This window comes from Panthera onca, chromosome A1 (assembly GCF_046562875.1).
Source record: "Panthera onca isolate mPanOnc1 chromosome A1, mPanOnc1 haplotype 2, whole genome shotgun sequence".
Classification (NCBI taxonomy): domain Eukaryota; kingdom Metazoa; phylum Chordata; class Mammalia; order Carnivora; family Felidae; genus Panthera; species Panthera onca.
The window spans coordinates 234,631,064-234,646,913 of NC_138339.1; the positions used below are offsets into that span (position 1 = coordinate 234,631,064).

Genomic DNA, 15,850 nt, shown 5'->3' on the forward strand with positions numbered 1-15,850 from the left:
AGAGCCCGACGCGGGGCTCAAACCCATGAGCTGTGAGATCATGACCTGAGCTTAAGTTGAACGCTCAACCGACTGAGCCACCCAGGCGCCCCTGAATTTATTTTAAGCTGAAAATCTTAACAGAGCTCCAAATGTGGATTTTTTTTTTTCAAAGTATTTGCAGATTCAACTGCTGAACCATTGGGTAACACCTTACAAAGTGTGAGTGAGGGATGGGGATAAGGAGACAGTGATGGAGTGAGGAACAGCTACTATAACAGTGTGTTTGTTCTCAGGGTCACTGCTGTGGTCAGTGGGAACTCCATTCCACCGGGAATGTTCCGCATGTCTTCTTGAACTACTTGTTTGAAGGATAGAAGTCTGCTTTCTGCCAGTGGTAAAGGTTTGCCCTTAGAGGGGGCATGGTGACAGGGTCTGGGGAGCAGAGGAAACAGCAATTCTCCCATGTTTCTAGGTAGAGTTTGAACAGACCGGTGGCCTTCCACTTCAGCTTCTGAGAAGGCTCTGAGGCGGAACATATACAAGTACGTTCCCATTTTTAACAAGTGTTGAACACCTGCCAGTTTTCAGGCACACTGCCTGGCATTGGAGATAGAATGTTGAATTAGACACGGTTCTTGTCCTTATGGGAATTACGGTCTGTGAGGTATCACATGCCACAGTTTATAGGCAAGGAGGTGAATAGAGTGTGTACGGACCCGAAAGTTGTTCAATGTGTAATCTAATTGGAACATGGAGGGTGAGAGGCAAGATCAGGTAAGTAACCAGGGGTCAGGTCATAGAACACTTTTGTTAAGGAGCTTGGACTCCATTTTGAGGGCAGTAGTGTTTTGTTGTTGTTTGTTTGTTTTTTAACTTTTTTTAAACATTTATTTATTATTGAGAGACAGAGCACGAGCAGGGGAGGGACAGAGAGAGAGGGAGACACAGAATCTGAAGCAGGCTCCAGGCTCCGGGCTGTCAGCACAGAACCCGACACGGGGCTCGAACCCACAAACCGCAAGATCATGACCTGGGCCAAAGTCGGACGCTCAACCGGCTGAGCCGCCCAGGTGCCCCAAGGGCAGTAGTGTTTTTAAGCAGAGTAGCATCGTATTTGTATTTTGGAAAGAAAGAAGCATCGTAGTATAGAACATAACTAGAGGTAGGAGGGTCTTGCAACAGTGCAGGAGAGGAACAGTGGCTTACAGTAGCCTTTTGGCAATGGCTAATGGGAAGGTATTTAAGAGGAAATTGTTTATAAGTTAGATATGTGGAGAGTAAGAGAGTAAGCTGAAGGATGTTCAGTTTCTGGCAGCAGGGTAGATTGTAGAAACCATTTCTCGACTTAATAGAAAATGTAAGCTGGAAGAGATTTAGGGTGATTTGACTTTGGGCTTCTCTCATGGTTATGATGATCACCTGGGTGTTGAAGAATGGATGGGCTCTAGCAGTAGGAGGGCTTCAAATGAGAAAGAAAGGGAACCAGGACAGAGTTATGCTGACCATTGATATTTAGGAGATGGGCAGAGGAAGAGGATGCTGCCAAGAAGCGACATGGGTTCTAAGAAAGTTCTATCGGAGCTTCTGACAAGTAGGACATTGGTGATCTTTGCAAGCGGTTTCCGTGGAGTGATGGCAGGCAAATTTCATTAAGTTGAATGGCTCATGGGAGTTGATGAAGTAAGGTTGGCCGGTATAGACACTGCTTCCAGGACGTTTGTCTTCATATCAGTTCCTTAGAGCTGTTGTGTCCTGAAGTTTTGTGTCAGTTTCTTGGAGCACAACAAACCAGATGGCTTCAAACAACAGAAATGTGTTCTCACAGCTCTGGAGGATGCAAGTCCGAGATCAAGGTGTCCATAGACCTGGGCTCCATCTGAGATTCTGAATAGAATCCTGTCCTGCCTCTTCCTGGTTTCTGGCAGTGGCTGTCATTTCTTGGTGTTCCCTTGCTGGTAGATATGTCACTTCAGTCTTTCTGTCCATCATCACATGGCATTCTCTTTGTGTTTCTGACTTTATATGGCATTTCCCCTCTTTTTTATTTATTTATTTATTTTTTTAATTTTTTTTTAACGTTTATTTATTTTTGAGACAGAGAGAGACAGAGCATGAATGGGGGAGGGTCAGAGAGAGAGGGAGACACAGAATCGGAAGCAGGCTCCAGGCTCTGAGCTGTCAGCACAGAGCCCGACGCGGGGCTCGAACTCACGGACCGTGAGATCATGACCTGAGCCGAAGTCGGACGCTTAACCGACCAAGCCACCCAGGCGCCCCAGCATTTCCCCTCTTATATGGATACCAGTTCTGTTGGGTTAGGATCCACCTAATGACATCATCTTAACTTGATTACATCTGCAAAGACCCTATGTCCACACTAGGCCATGCTCTCAGATACCAGGCATAGGCCACCAACATATCTTTTTGAAGGACATAGTTCAATCCATAGCAGTCTTTATTTTTTAAATTTTTTTTTCAACGTTTTTTATTTATTTTTGGGACAGAGAGAGACAGAGCATGAACGGGGGAGGGGCAGAGAGAGAGGGAGACACAGAATCGGAAACGGGCTCCAGGCTCTGAGCCATCAGCCCAGAGCCTGACGCGGGACTCGAACTCACGGACCGCGAGATCGTGACCTGGCTGAAGTCGGACGCTTAACCGACTGCGCCACCCAGGCGCCCCTCATAGCAGTCTTTATTTTTTTTTTTTTTAAATTTTTTTCCCAACGTTTTTTATTTATTTTTGGGACAGAGAGAGACAGAGCATGAACGGGGGAGGGGCAGAGAGAGAGGGAGACACAGAATCGGAAACAGGCTCCAGGCTCCGAGCCATCAGCCCGGAGCCTGACGCGGGGCTCGAACTCACGGACCGCGAGATCGTGACCTGGCTGAAGTCGGACGCTTAACCGACTGCGCCACCCAGGCGCCCCTCATAGCAGTCTTTAAAGGGGAGGCTGGAAAGAGCATGCTTAAAGTAAAAGTACAGACTAGAGAATACTAGGAAGTGAACTGAAGGCAAATTTCCCTACATAACAATGGCCAGTCCTCACCAGAAAGGTAGAACTTCAGTTCAGAGTTTACCAGCCCATTTGTCTGTCTTCATTCTCCTTCGTTATTCCCATCAGGTCTCACAACCCAGGTGACCCCCATTGCCCTTAAGTGGTTTCACCTTCTCTTGGTCAGATCTTTCTCCAAGTTTCACTTCTAAAGAGTTGACATGGACCACTTTGTGTCCTAAGACTGACAGTTAGGTTCGTCCAGTGCAAGTATACTGCTGGTTTTCCCTGGAAGGCGAGCGCACTGTGTTCCTACCTTTTTGTGGTCAAACACATAGACACTAACCCTTGAGCCTCATGAGTTTTAAATAAGTGTGAGAGCATCCTAGGAAAGCTAGCATTTTTGTTGTTTTCCATGCACAGTTTCAAATTGGAAATTGCCTTGCGTCTTGCTGTGACTTGGAAGTGAACGCTTCTGTACAGGGAGGTCACTGCAAAAGCGAAGGGACGGTAGAGTGTTTTCTGGCCCACCCTCTCTGATTCCCTTGTGGCACCCTCTTCTGGTTCTCCCACCCTCCCCAGTTTTCTTCACTTTCATGGTTTGCAAAGAAAGTACATTTGTAAGTAATTTTTTGAGATGCCAGGAGCTGTGATGGTAACCAGGGCACCAAAGATGAGTAAGCCAAGCTTTATCTTAGGGAGGAAAATGTGATAAGTCCTTAGGATATCCTACACTTACCCACCAGGTACCTTGGAGAAGAGATGGTGACAATGCCTGGGGACCCAGAGGCTGGAGGTGGAAGCTCCCTATTCTTTGTGTCAGGGATTCTCTTAAAATGCCCCTGATTCAGAAAATGAGCACCTTGATTGGTACTAAGCTCCTTGGCTGCTAAAGCCTCAGAGACACCTGACCCCTTGACGATTGTTATGGGTTGAATTATGTCCTTCTTCCCCCCCCCCCCATTTGTATAATGAAGTCCCAATCCCTAGTACCTCAGAATGTGTCTATAATTGGAAATAGGGCCTTTCAAGAAGTAATTATGTTAAAATGAGGCCTTTAGAGTGGGCCTTACTCCACTGTGACTGGTATCCTTTGTCAGAAGAGATTAGAATCCACAGAGAGCCACCAGCATGTGTGTCCACAGAGGAAGGACCACGTGAGAACACAGCAAGAAGGTGACCGTCTGCAAGGCAAGGAGAGAGGTCTCAGGAGAAACCACCTTGGACTCCTAGCCTCCAGGACTGTGAGAAAATAAGATTTATATCATGTAGTCATGTAGTCTGTGGCATTTTGTTGGGGCGGTCCTACCGAACTAATATGAGAGTGGGCATTAAGTCTCCCGGTGGACAGTCTAGGAGGACGGCCTGCCTCGCAGTCAGTTTCTCTCCACTGTAACCCATCACGTGGTCGTGGCATCCTATTGAGAGCTGATGAGGGGCTCGAAGCTAGGTGTGGTGTGGAGGAGCATATGGGGTCGAGCCGCTTTATCTCTCCCTCAGTGTGTTCAAGAGGTTGCCTTCCGCCACCTGGGCTTACGTTACACTTCGTCCAGTTACAGGATTTGCTATAAGTGATGTTCCACTTGAAAAATAGACTTAGGGGATGGAAGCTAACTGTTTCAAAGTGCTGATTTCCAAGCGCAGTGAACTCATGAGATGTTCCCCTTCAGGTTCATCCAGGGAAGCAAACCTTCCACATTTGAGACGAGGATAGTGACTCAGAAGCAAGCTGTCATGGCACATGAAGGGCTGACATCACTTCATCAACTGATACTCTGATAACTTTAATGTGGTGGTAGGAAGAGATTAAAACCATATATTCACATGTATGTAATTCCCCTGGGAATGATGAGGCACAGGAAGGGAAGGACGAAAAATAAACCACTTTGTGTGTGTGTGAAAGAGCCGTATATTTGTTCTGTCCATCAGTGGCAGACGGCCTTACAGAGGAATCCATCCTTTGTTTGCTCTTGCCTTCTCGTGAGCCATACAAGATACTTATCAACGAGAGGTGTGCTTATTTGTTCATTAACTGAGCAAACTCATACTGCACTCCTTCTTGCTAGATCCAAACACAAAGTAAGAGACAGTCTCAGCCCTGGGGGAAGTCAGCGTCTGGCCTGGTGATCAGACACGTGTACCGAGAAATCATAACTAGCTGGCAGTGCTGACGTAGAGGTAGGGGCAGAGTGGAGAGGGTCACAGCGAACAGCAGGAAGATCAGGGAAGGCTGCAGAGAAGAGGGGACATCCGAGCGAGGGTTTGCCAAGGGAGGGCAGTATTAGGTGGTCTGTACCTGTGGAGGAGTCAGGTGTGAAGGGGCTCCATGTGCTGAGGACGGTTCAGTGTCTTGATCCTCACGTGAAAGGATGGAGGGACAGGACAGAAGACCAGCTAAGGGGCCAGTTGGTGAAGGGTCGGATGTATTCTGTTAAAGACTCTGTTCTTGATCCCGTAGGCCATGGGGAGCCAGAGAATTTTGACTTGAGAGGCGGAATGTACAAACATGATGGCCAGACCTAATTTAACAGTAGAACCCTGACCACTATCTGCAGCAACTAGCCCAGGAAGCCAGCCCAATATCTACAAGTCGTACTTGTAGGAAGGCAGACCAGTAACAGCCCCGGAAGCCAAACAAGAACCACTGTATCCGTTGGCCCCCGGATGACCAGGCTTTGATTCCTAACTGAGAGCTGCAATTTTTGTGTCCGCTTCCACTTTAGGACCAACTGGGGAAAAGCCAAATGTGCACGCCTAACAATTGCATGGGATGCCTACTTTTTGGAAGCCCGCCTACACATCCCCATGTCAACAGCCTTGAGTTGGGGCACACCTAGAGCCATCCCTCTCCTCCACTGTGAAAATTTATCACTTTGCTGCCTGCTTTTCAGCCCTGCCAAAGTGCGAGTGATGGTGGGTGTCTGCCTTGCTAGAGCAAGCTCAGAAGAAATGGACTTTGCCTGTTCTCATTTGGTTGGTCTTCATTTATTTCCACAGAATCCAGGGAAGACAACTCGGACAGTATAGGGAGAATTGACTAGAAGTTGAAGAGACAGTTGGCTCCTGTAGTTACCTTGGCCATGGGCAGGTCACTTCTGCTGAACTAGTGACTGTCTCTTGCTTTTTTTTTTTTTTTTTTTTCCCTATTTTGCTTTTCCTGACTGGTCCAGAGAAGGGATCAGGGCCCATGACTTGAGGATCAAAGACAGGACCCAAGTACCCTCCTCTCCAGGAGATAAGTATTCTCATCAGTGATGCTATAGGTCAGGGCTAAGGAGAGAGACTTCCAGGCTAGCCTTATGTGAAGCTATGGCTTGGGGACCATTTGCTCATACACTTGAGCAATGATGTCTGATATTGAATTCCAAGTTGCTCCCTGCTCTGTTCTAATTTAGTACTAAGACTTTAGCAAAGTCTATACTACAAGGTAACCTGGTATCACCTGTTTTTTGTGGAGTGGTGGGAGGTGCCTGTTCCACTTTAGGAGGTGATAACAGCTGTCCAGCATGAAGGAGAAGCCCCTCAGCACTTGGCCACCCCATAGCCCAGAGGACTCAGGATATACTTATGATTTGCTCATTCTCTTTCTTCTGTTATTTTAGTCATGTAATCTTATGAACAGCAGAAAACCTCAGTGTTCTTATAATCATTGATTTTGACTATTTCAGCAATCACTTTTAAAAAAAAAATTGATTTGAGGCAGGGGAGCAGAGAAGGGCAGAGGGAGAGAGAAAGAATCTCAAGTAGTCTCCATGCCCAATGTGGAACCCTGACATGGGGCCTGATTCCATGACCCTGGGATCATGACCTGAGCCGAAATCAGGAGTCAGATGCTCAACCCACTGAGCCACCCAGGTGCCCCATATTTCAGTAATCACTTTTGTTTATATCAACTCACATAAAGTGTGAGGTGTTGTGGTTTTTTTTTGCATATTAGAAATTCTCATTATCTGAACAGCTTAATGAGTATGCCCGTACATTTTTACCTATATGTTATATTTCCATAGTGAAATGTAAGTTGGGTGCGTTAATGTGTTTATTTCAAGATTTTGGGTCTTTTTGTGGGTAGCGTCCTAGAAATATCACAGCTTGGAGGATCATGAGTTGAGCAGCCACGATTTCATGTTTGTATGTGTTACGTGTGCTCATGAGCATTATCTAGTCATGTGATTGGAGGTGGGAGCTGGCTTGGAAAAGAACAAAAGGTTTGCAGAGTCCACGTTGTCTGCTGGTGAGTGGCATGGGGCTGCTGGAAGTGGCCTGGGAAAGCTTTCCTTGCGTCCGTCATGGGGCTCTCCACTGAAGCTGTCCTGTAGATCACTCTATGATCGTGTCTAAAGCAACGGATCACATATAAGAGGTGCTCAAAATACGTGGTGATTGAACGAGAGCTTATAGCTTCCCTGTGGTCTGCTCTGGTTTCTTCCTTAGGAAACCGGGTAATTCCAGAGCCTCCCAAACAGTATGTTATAAGATATGTAATATAGGATACATGCCTATGGGAATATCATAATGGAAAAGCATAATACAGAGAAAAATCAAAAGAAGTTACGGAAGTGATGTGTTTTGTAAGTTTTCTGTGTGTACTTAAGCATCTTGCATCCTGTAAAAATGTCACAAAATATCAGTGTAGAATTTCAGATTCACACATATTTAATTAAAAAGTAGTTCACTTGCGCTTACAACTTTGCCCGAAATGTAATTTAGAATTACTCTGCTGCATACCAGGACAGCCTAACTTAGAAAAACATGATAGTATATTTGTTCAACAGAGACATTTTATTTTTTTTCAGCATTTCTTTGAACTGTCCTTTCATATTATATAGTGTTTAACCTTATTCAGGAGAATGGACTGTTTCTTTTAAGGACAGCTCACTCACGAATTCCTGTGGGATACTTATTATATATGCCCTATGAATAGTTTTATGTATGTATGTATGTATGTATGTATGTATGTATGTATGTTTTTGAGAGAGAGAGAGTGAAAGAGAGAGAATCTTAAGCAGGCTCCATGCTCACTACAGAGCCTGATTCAGGGCTTGATCTCATGACTGGGAGATCATGACCTGAACCGAAATCAAGAGTTGGACGCTTAACCAACTGAGCCACCCAGGTGCCCCTGGTTTTCACATTTAAAGAAACATTTAATCTAACTGAAGTCTCAACAGTGTTTCTGCTCATGTAAAGTAAGTGCTTTGTTTTTTAAGGATCTCGGGTGCTCAGAATGGAGTCATCCATTGATCATATTCCTTATTAGTAATACGAAATCATTGGCCCAGAAAGGCTACATCTTTGTTCTTTCATTTTACTTTAGCGATTTTTCTCTATCTGCCTGCCAGCATTTCCATACTCCTCACTCCCTCATGTATTTAATGTTTTCCCCTGCCCTAGTCGTCCCTCTTTTGAATATATTTCCTTGAAAAGCATATAATACTTATTTTGTATAAGTTTTACAATTTTATGTAAAGGATATTGTGCTATAAATCTCATTTGGCTAACTGATAAACTATTAGGTTTTCAGGACCTATTCATGTTACTTTATATAACATGCTTCTGACTGGTGCATATTACTTTATTGCATTCACATACCACAGCTTATTTTTTCCCTCTACTCACACTTAGGTTATTCCCAACTGTTCCTGCCTCTATGAACTTGTATGTCTTGTATGTGTCTTCTTATGAATTTGCCCTGTAGTGTGTTTGTGTGTGTGTGTGTGTGTGTGTTTGGTATATTGATCCTAGAGTAGATGGCAGAGGTTTGGGCTTATGTATTTAGTTTCAGTAAGCAGTGCTGGATTGTTTTAAGGAATGTTTGTACCAGTGCAATTTCTAATATGGTAAATATCAGTAGATATATGCCACATATATGAAAACTCCTTGGGTTCTTTGCTATTTTTTGAGTCTGAAGGGTTCCTGAGACTCTAAAGTTTGAGAGCCGATGACTTACTCTATGATGCTATTGGCAGAAATCATCAGTTATCAAATCTACATTAGGTTCACATTGTTTCCAGTGAGGTATGGTCTTATCCTCATGTGTTCACCTGTTAGTAAGGCACATTACATACTTTTTTTTCACCATTCGGAGGAAAAGCGAATCAGCTCTGAAGCTTGGAAAGTCTCTCTTATCCTTCTTCTAGGCTGAGTTGAAGCCTGGGAGGTACTTCAGAGGGCAAGGAAAGCACACTTGGTGAGCGTGGAAGGACAGGGAATGTGGGCAGCCCCATCTCAGAAGCACAGTGCGGAGGGCGGTGCTGAGCCCTCAACTGTCAGAACTCCCAGAGGCAAGCTGGGAAGGCTTCGGCTCACTCCAGGCCAAGCCCAGCGGCCACTGCCCCCGATTAGAGCTGTTTGGGCTGGGGGAAGACATTCAGGATATTAACCCTAAAAAGGTCAGTTTTCCAGTCAAAAGTGGAGTCCGTAGCCTGACTGGTGAGTAACTAGGAAGTCCTTTGTTTCACTGTGTTGTCCGTTTAAGCAGCAGCTGGACAACTGTTCCAGTAACTGAACTTGGGTCCATTCTCAAATGTCCCAGGCTCACCCAGGGAGTCCGTCCTTTTCTTTCATCGCAGATTCTTGCCCTTGAAATTTTGTAGGACAGGTGTGAGAGGCTGGGATCAGTGTCCTCGACCCTAAGTGGCCAGAGAAAGATAAAGTGAGATGATAGATTCCTATGTAATTTACCTACTGCTTAAAAATATCCCAGTAATTTGGACTGTCACTGGTGGATGCCACTGCAGTCAGTCTGTGTGATGTGTGTCTGTGCACGTGTATAAAATTCAACAAACACACAGACTGTCACCACAACCTCTAACATTTTATTTTTTATGTTTTTAATTTTTTATTTAATTTTTTTTTTTTTAGAAATAAATAATTAAACATAAAACAAAGCAAAAATCACCTTTAACCATTACCTCTAGGCTCAGTCCTCCTGTTTTCCTCCCATGGCCCCTGCTGCAGGTAATTACTATTCTGAATATGTTATGTGTGGTTTTAGTCATATAAAGGTACATTTACAGGGGCACCTGGATGGCTCATTTGGTTAAGCGTCCAACTCGATTTCAGCTCAGGTCATGAGCTCACGGGATTGAGCCCCATGTCAGACTGTGTGCACCAACAGTGCAGAGCCTGCTTGGGATTCTCTCTCTCTCTCTCTCTCTCTCTCTCTCTCAATAAATAAATAAATAAATAAATAAATAAATATTTTGAAAAATAAAAACACATTTACATACATATATTTACAAATATATATTTACAAAGTATAGATCCATAAGCAAGACACAATATTGTAGTTATATTTCTTAAAAGTTTACATAAATGATTTAGTAGAGTAATGTATATATCATTTTCACATCACTCTTAGATTTTTGAGCTCTACCTAGTATATCAATCATCTATCATCTATTGGTAGCACTCTTTTCAATGTCTCCACAATATTTCATCATATGATTAAGATGGGTTTTACTTAACTCTTTATTCATAAGCATTGAGATTTTTCCGTATTTTTTTCACTGTTACAAATGGTGCTGAAATACACATCCTTGTTCACATCTTCTTGTATACACATATGAGTTATTTTTTAAAAGTTACATTTAGAAATGGGAATACAGTGGTGCCCTCTTAACTGTGGTTTTGCTTTCCATGGTTTCAGTCATCCGTGGTCGACCACAGTCCAGAAGCAGAGGACCCTCCTCTGACGCACGGTCAGAAGGTCACTAGTAGCCTGACATTAGGTCATGATGCCCACATCATTCATCTTGCTTTGTCTCATCATGTGGGCATTTTAACATCTCACATCATCACAAGAAGAAGGCCAGTACAGTACTTTCAGATATTTTGAGAGAGAGAGAGAGAGGGAGACCACATCCACATAACTTGTGTTTCAGTATGTTGGTCTAATTGGTCTATTTTGTCATGATTGCTGTTAATCTCTTACCCTGCCTAACTTACAAATTAAACTTCTATAGGTGTGTATGCATAGCAAATAACATCGTTGTTATAAGACTTGGTACTCTCTGTGGTTTCAAGCATCCACTGGGGGTCTTGGAACCCATCGCCCATGGATGTGGGGCGACTACTGTACTGGATTGTGGGACACCTGCAGTCTTCACTTACTCTCTAAAATGTTTTTATTAATTTATACTCCCACCTGTCCCCTCTGGGTTTCTAATGCCCCATGCCCTCACCCACCCTTGTCATGCTCTTTGGTATTTAGCTTTAGCCTGATTGAATTTGAGCTATCTTCATATATTTATTTTGCTTTTATCTTTCTCTAAATTAATTGCCAATTCATACATTTTCCTTATGTTTTTATATATTTTTTTATTGATTTGTGGGAATCATTTAAAACATCTGGGTAGAAAACCTGTGTCAGTTATATGCATTAAAATATACTCTAGTGGTATGTGGTTTGTTTTTAAAATTTTTTAATGTTTTATTATTTTTTCTTTTTTAAAATATATATATTTTTTATTATTTTTAAATGTTTATTTATTCTGAGCCCAAGGTGGGGCTTAATTCCATGAACCTGGAGATCTTGACCTGAGCTGAAATCAAAAGTCAGACGTTTAACCAACAAAGCCACCCAGGTGCCTGTTTTACTATTTTAATGCACAAAAGATTCTTTGTTTTCATGAAGTCAGATTAATTAGTATTTTCCTTTATGGTCTGTGCTTTTGAACGTTTTTGAAGTAATCTTTCCCATACCCTGATCTCATACAGATTTCATTCTTCCTTTTAAATATTTGAAATTTTGCTTTTCATACTTAGACAATTTAGCCTATCTGAAATGTATTTTTGTAAGTGATGGAAATTAGAGACATAATTTCCTCCCATACTGTTAACCAATTAGTCCAGTACAATTTACAGAATGGCCTTTCTTTTCCTGAAGACTTAATAATGCCACTCATTATTCTCCAGTATAGATGATCACTTTTCCTGGCTTATTCTGTTCCTAGTCACTGTTTAATTATAATAGTTTTATAATATCTATCGCCTATTATTTTATTATGGTTAAAGACACAGAAAATCTACCATTCAAACCACTTTTTGTTTTGTGTTTTTTCTTTTCAAATTTTTACTTAAATTCTGGTTAGTTAACATACAGTGCAGTATTGGTTTCAGGAGTAGAATTCAGTGATTCATCACTTACATACAAAACCTAGTGCTCATTGTAACATGTGCCCTCCTTAATGCCCATCACTCATCTAGCTCATCCCACACCCACTTCCCTCTATCAACCCTTAGTTTATTTTCTATCTTTAAAAGTCTCTTACATCAAATAACTTTTAAGTTTACAATTCAGTAGCGTTAAATGCATTCACAAAATCATGCAACTATCACCACTGTGTATTTGAGGAACTTTTTCATCATCCCAGACAGAAGCCCCATACCCATTAAACAATAACTCTCCTTTTCCCTTTCCCCCAGTCCCCAGTAATCTCCAGTCTAGTTTTTGCTGTCTCAATGAATTTGACTACTCTAGGTACCTCATATAAGTGGAATCATAGTATTTGTCCTTTTGTGTTTGCCTTGTTTCACTTAGCATAATATTTACAAGTTTCATCCATGTAGGATGTATCAGAATTTCATTCTCTTTAAAGGCTGAGTAATATTCCATTATATGTGCATACCACATTTTGTTTATCAGGTCATTTGTTGATGGACATTTGGATGGTTTCCACCTTTGGGCCATTGTGAATAATACTGCTGTGAACACTGGTGTGCAAGTTTCTGTTTGAGTCCCTACTTAAAATTTTTTTTTTTTAAATCTTTATTCACTTTTGAGAGACAGAGACAGAGCATGAGCAGGGCAGGGGCAGAGAGAGAGGGGGGAAACAGAATCTGAAGCAGGCTCCAGGCTCTTAACTGTCAGCACAGAGCCCGACACGGGGCTTGAATCCACGAACCGTGAGATCATGACTTGAGCTGAAGTCGGATGCTCAACCGACTGAGCCACCCAGGCACCCTTTGAGTCCCTACTTTTAATTCTTTTGGGTATATATCTAAAAGTGGAATTCCCAGATCCTATGGTAATTCTAAGTTTAAGTGGTTTTTTTTTTTAAATTGAGATATAGGTGACCTATAACGTTAGTTTCAGGTGTACAACATAATGATTCAATATTTGTATATATTGTGAAGTGATCACCCACAAATCTAGTTAGCATCTGTCTTCATGCATAGCTATAAATTTTTTTTCTTGTCATGAGAACTTTTTTTTTAACTTTTTTTTTTTTTAACATTTATTTATTGTTGAGAGACAGAGACAGACCGAGCATGAGCAGAGGAGTGGCAGAGAGAGAGGGAGACACAGAATGCAAAGCAGGCTCCAGACTCTGAGCTGTCAGCATAGAGCCCGATGCGGGGCTTGAACCCACGAACCGTGAGATCATGACCTGAGCCGAGTCAGACGCTTAACCAACTGAGCGACCCAGGCACTCAGTCTTGTCATGAGAACTTTCAAGATTTGCTCTTAGCAGCTTTCAAATATGCAATACAGTATTATTAACTATAGTCACCATGTTGCTTGTTACATCCCCAGGATTTACTTATTTTGTAACCAGAAGTTTGTACCTTTTGACCTTCTTTAAAAATTTGCCCATCTCCCATCGCCACCTCTGGCCATCATCAATCTTCTTATTGAACAAGCTTGTTTGTTTGTTTTTGTTTTTGATTCCCACATGTAAGTGAGATCATACGGTATTTGTCTTTCTCTGTCTTAATTCAGTTAGCGTACTGCCCTCAAGTCCATCCATGTCATTGCCAATGGCAAGACTTTCCTCTTTGTTATGGCTGAATAATGTTTAATTGTGTATATATACACCACATTTTCTTTATTATTCATTCACCAGTGGACTCTTAGGTTGTTTCCATATATTGCCTATTGTGAATAATGCTGCATTGAACATGGGTGTGCAGACATCTTTTAAAGTTAGTGTCTTTATTTCCTGCTTGGTAGATAGACCCTCAGGTGGCAGTTTTTAATGTATACAAATATGTGGTCCTTCAGGACCGTGAGTGTAAGCTCCCCCGGCCACCAGACTCAGGCAATCTAGAAGCGTCCCCTGGGTAGCAGCTGCAAAGATAGTGCCACCGTCTGAGGTCTCTGGAGAGGATTCCAGTTAGCCCTTAGACATGTGCTTAATTAGAAGGCTGTCCCCCAGGCTGCAGCTATAAAGCTAACAGGCCTGTTTCACAGACTGTTGCCACTCTGCCCTGCCCTGGGGATGGTCGTTGGTTAAGAACTCTTTCTCTGTTGGTTATAGCCTTATGGGACCCACAAGCATGAGTCCTGCTGGTCTCCGGAGCCAGGCAACCTAGAGTGTCCCCTGGGAAGCAGTCACAAAAATTGAGGTGCCAGGCGAGGGTACCAGCTCCTTTCTGGCAGATACTGGCAACCCGGAGTGAGGCAGAGGGAGAGCACACAGACAGCATCCACCAGCTTCTGTATCTGCAGAGTACTTCATCAGGCCCCTTGTGTGCCAAACCAGTAGCTTGCCCTCAGGCTGAAGCTCCAGGACGGGCAGATGGGCCTTTTCCGCAGAACGACCGGGCATGTGTTTCCGTGTGCTGCCTGTGACACGCCCTGAGAGTGGTGCTGGCTGAGAACCAGCTCTCTGATCGTTACAGTCCCATCCCATGAGACCCAGGAATGCAACCCCCACTGGCCACCAGAGCCAGGAAGTCAAGCAGCATCCGCTGAGTGGCAGTCACAAAAACTGGGGCACCGATGTACAAACTGGGGTCCCAGCTGTGTGTAAAAGCTCCCCTCTGGGAAATATTGGTGCTCTGAGGGTGGCAGAGTACAAACACAGAACCCACCCTCCACGGTCTCTGGAGAGGATGACTGAGTCTTTAGATATGTGTTGGATTAGAACCCTGCCACTCAGATCACTCCTGTGAAGATTAGTTGGCCTGCTTCACAGAGAGCCTGGGCTCCTCAGTCTGTTGTCTCTCTGTTGTGACATTGGGGGTGCAAACTGGGTGCAAACTCTTTCTCCATTGGTTACGGTCCAGTGGGACCCATGAGCGTAGCCCTCCAGATGTAAAAATGAAGTCACCGGGGGGGGGGGGGGGTACAGGCTCCACTCTAGGAGATAGCAGAGGGCTGGAGTGAGGCAAAGGGGGAGAGCAAAGACTGTGCCCACAGGCCTCTGTATTTGGAGAGAATTTCAGCAGACCCCCAGATGTGTGTTAACGTAGATGTCAGCCCCGTAGGCCAGTGCGTTAACATGAGAAAATAAATCTCTTTAACAGAAAGCTTAGGCACGTTTTAGTTGGCCGCCTCTGTGCTCGGCCCTGGGGTGGGTGTTTGCACATGTGAGACCTTTTAAGAACAATTTTCTCAGTTCACCATAGCCTTGTGAGTCTCAGGGATGCAAGCCCTACTAGATGTTTTGGGGGCTCCTTTCTAAGGTGCAGGTAAAAGTCGAGGTGCCACATGTAGGGTTCAAACCCTTCATGCCTCAGGGAGAAGCTCAGGTTTTTTGAGTTCCCTCCTGATTGTGGGTTGCCATACCTAGAGTGGGGTTTGTAAGAAGGTGGTGTCAGCCTTTCCCACCCACTCCGATGTGGGGTTTTTTTCATTCACTTTATGTGTAGGAGTTTGCTAAGCTAGTTTTTAGCCTCCTCCTCCCTACCCCTGGAAACTGTTCCATATGCAGCTGTAGATTCACTGTGTATTTTGGTTTCTCTAGAGACTCCTTCTTAAATAGGTTCTTAGCCACTTCTTCCAGCTGTGATAATCCTTTGATTTGGTTTTGTTCTTCACAAGTGCTTTTTAGGGTGTTTTTCTTTTAAGTAAGACAGGAAGACTAGAAAGAGCTAAAGTTAGGTATTTCCCTTCTCCCATGTTGATGAGGCTCTGGTAAAACACTT

The 15,850-nt window shown here is 43.5% G+C and overlaps 1 protein-coding gene across 6 annotated transcripts in view; it reads left to right on the forward strand.

The window, feature by feature from the left end:
- The window catches only part of LOC132680603 (phospholipid-transporting ATPase IB-like), a 222,975-nt gene that overhangs the window by 2,795 nt on the left and 204,330 nt on the right, over nt 1-15,850 (forward strand). Inside the window, exon 1 of one of the 6 annotated variants that reach the window (XM_078445663.2) lies at nt 9,141-9,366. The exons of the other annotated variants lie outside the window; for them this stretch is intronic. The gene's annotated coding sequence lies outside the window, so the exon portion shown is untranslated. Of the gene's footprint in view, nt 1-9,140; nt 9,367-15,850 lie in introns of those variants that run through there. 6 annotated transcript variants of the gene reach the window in all.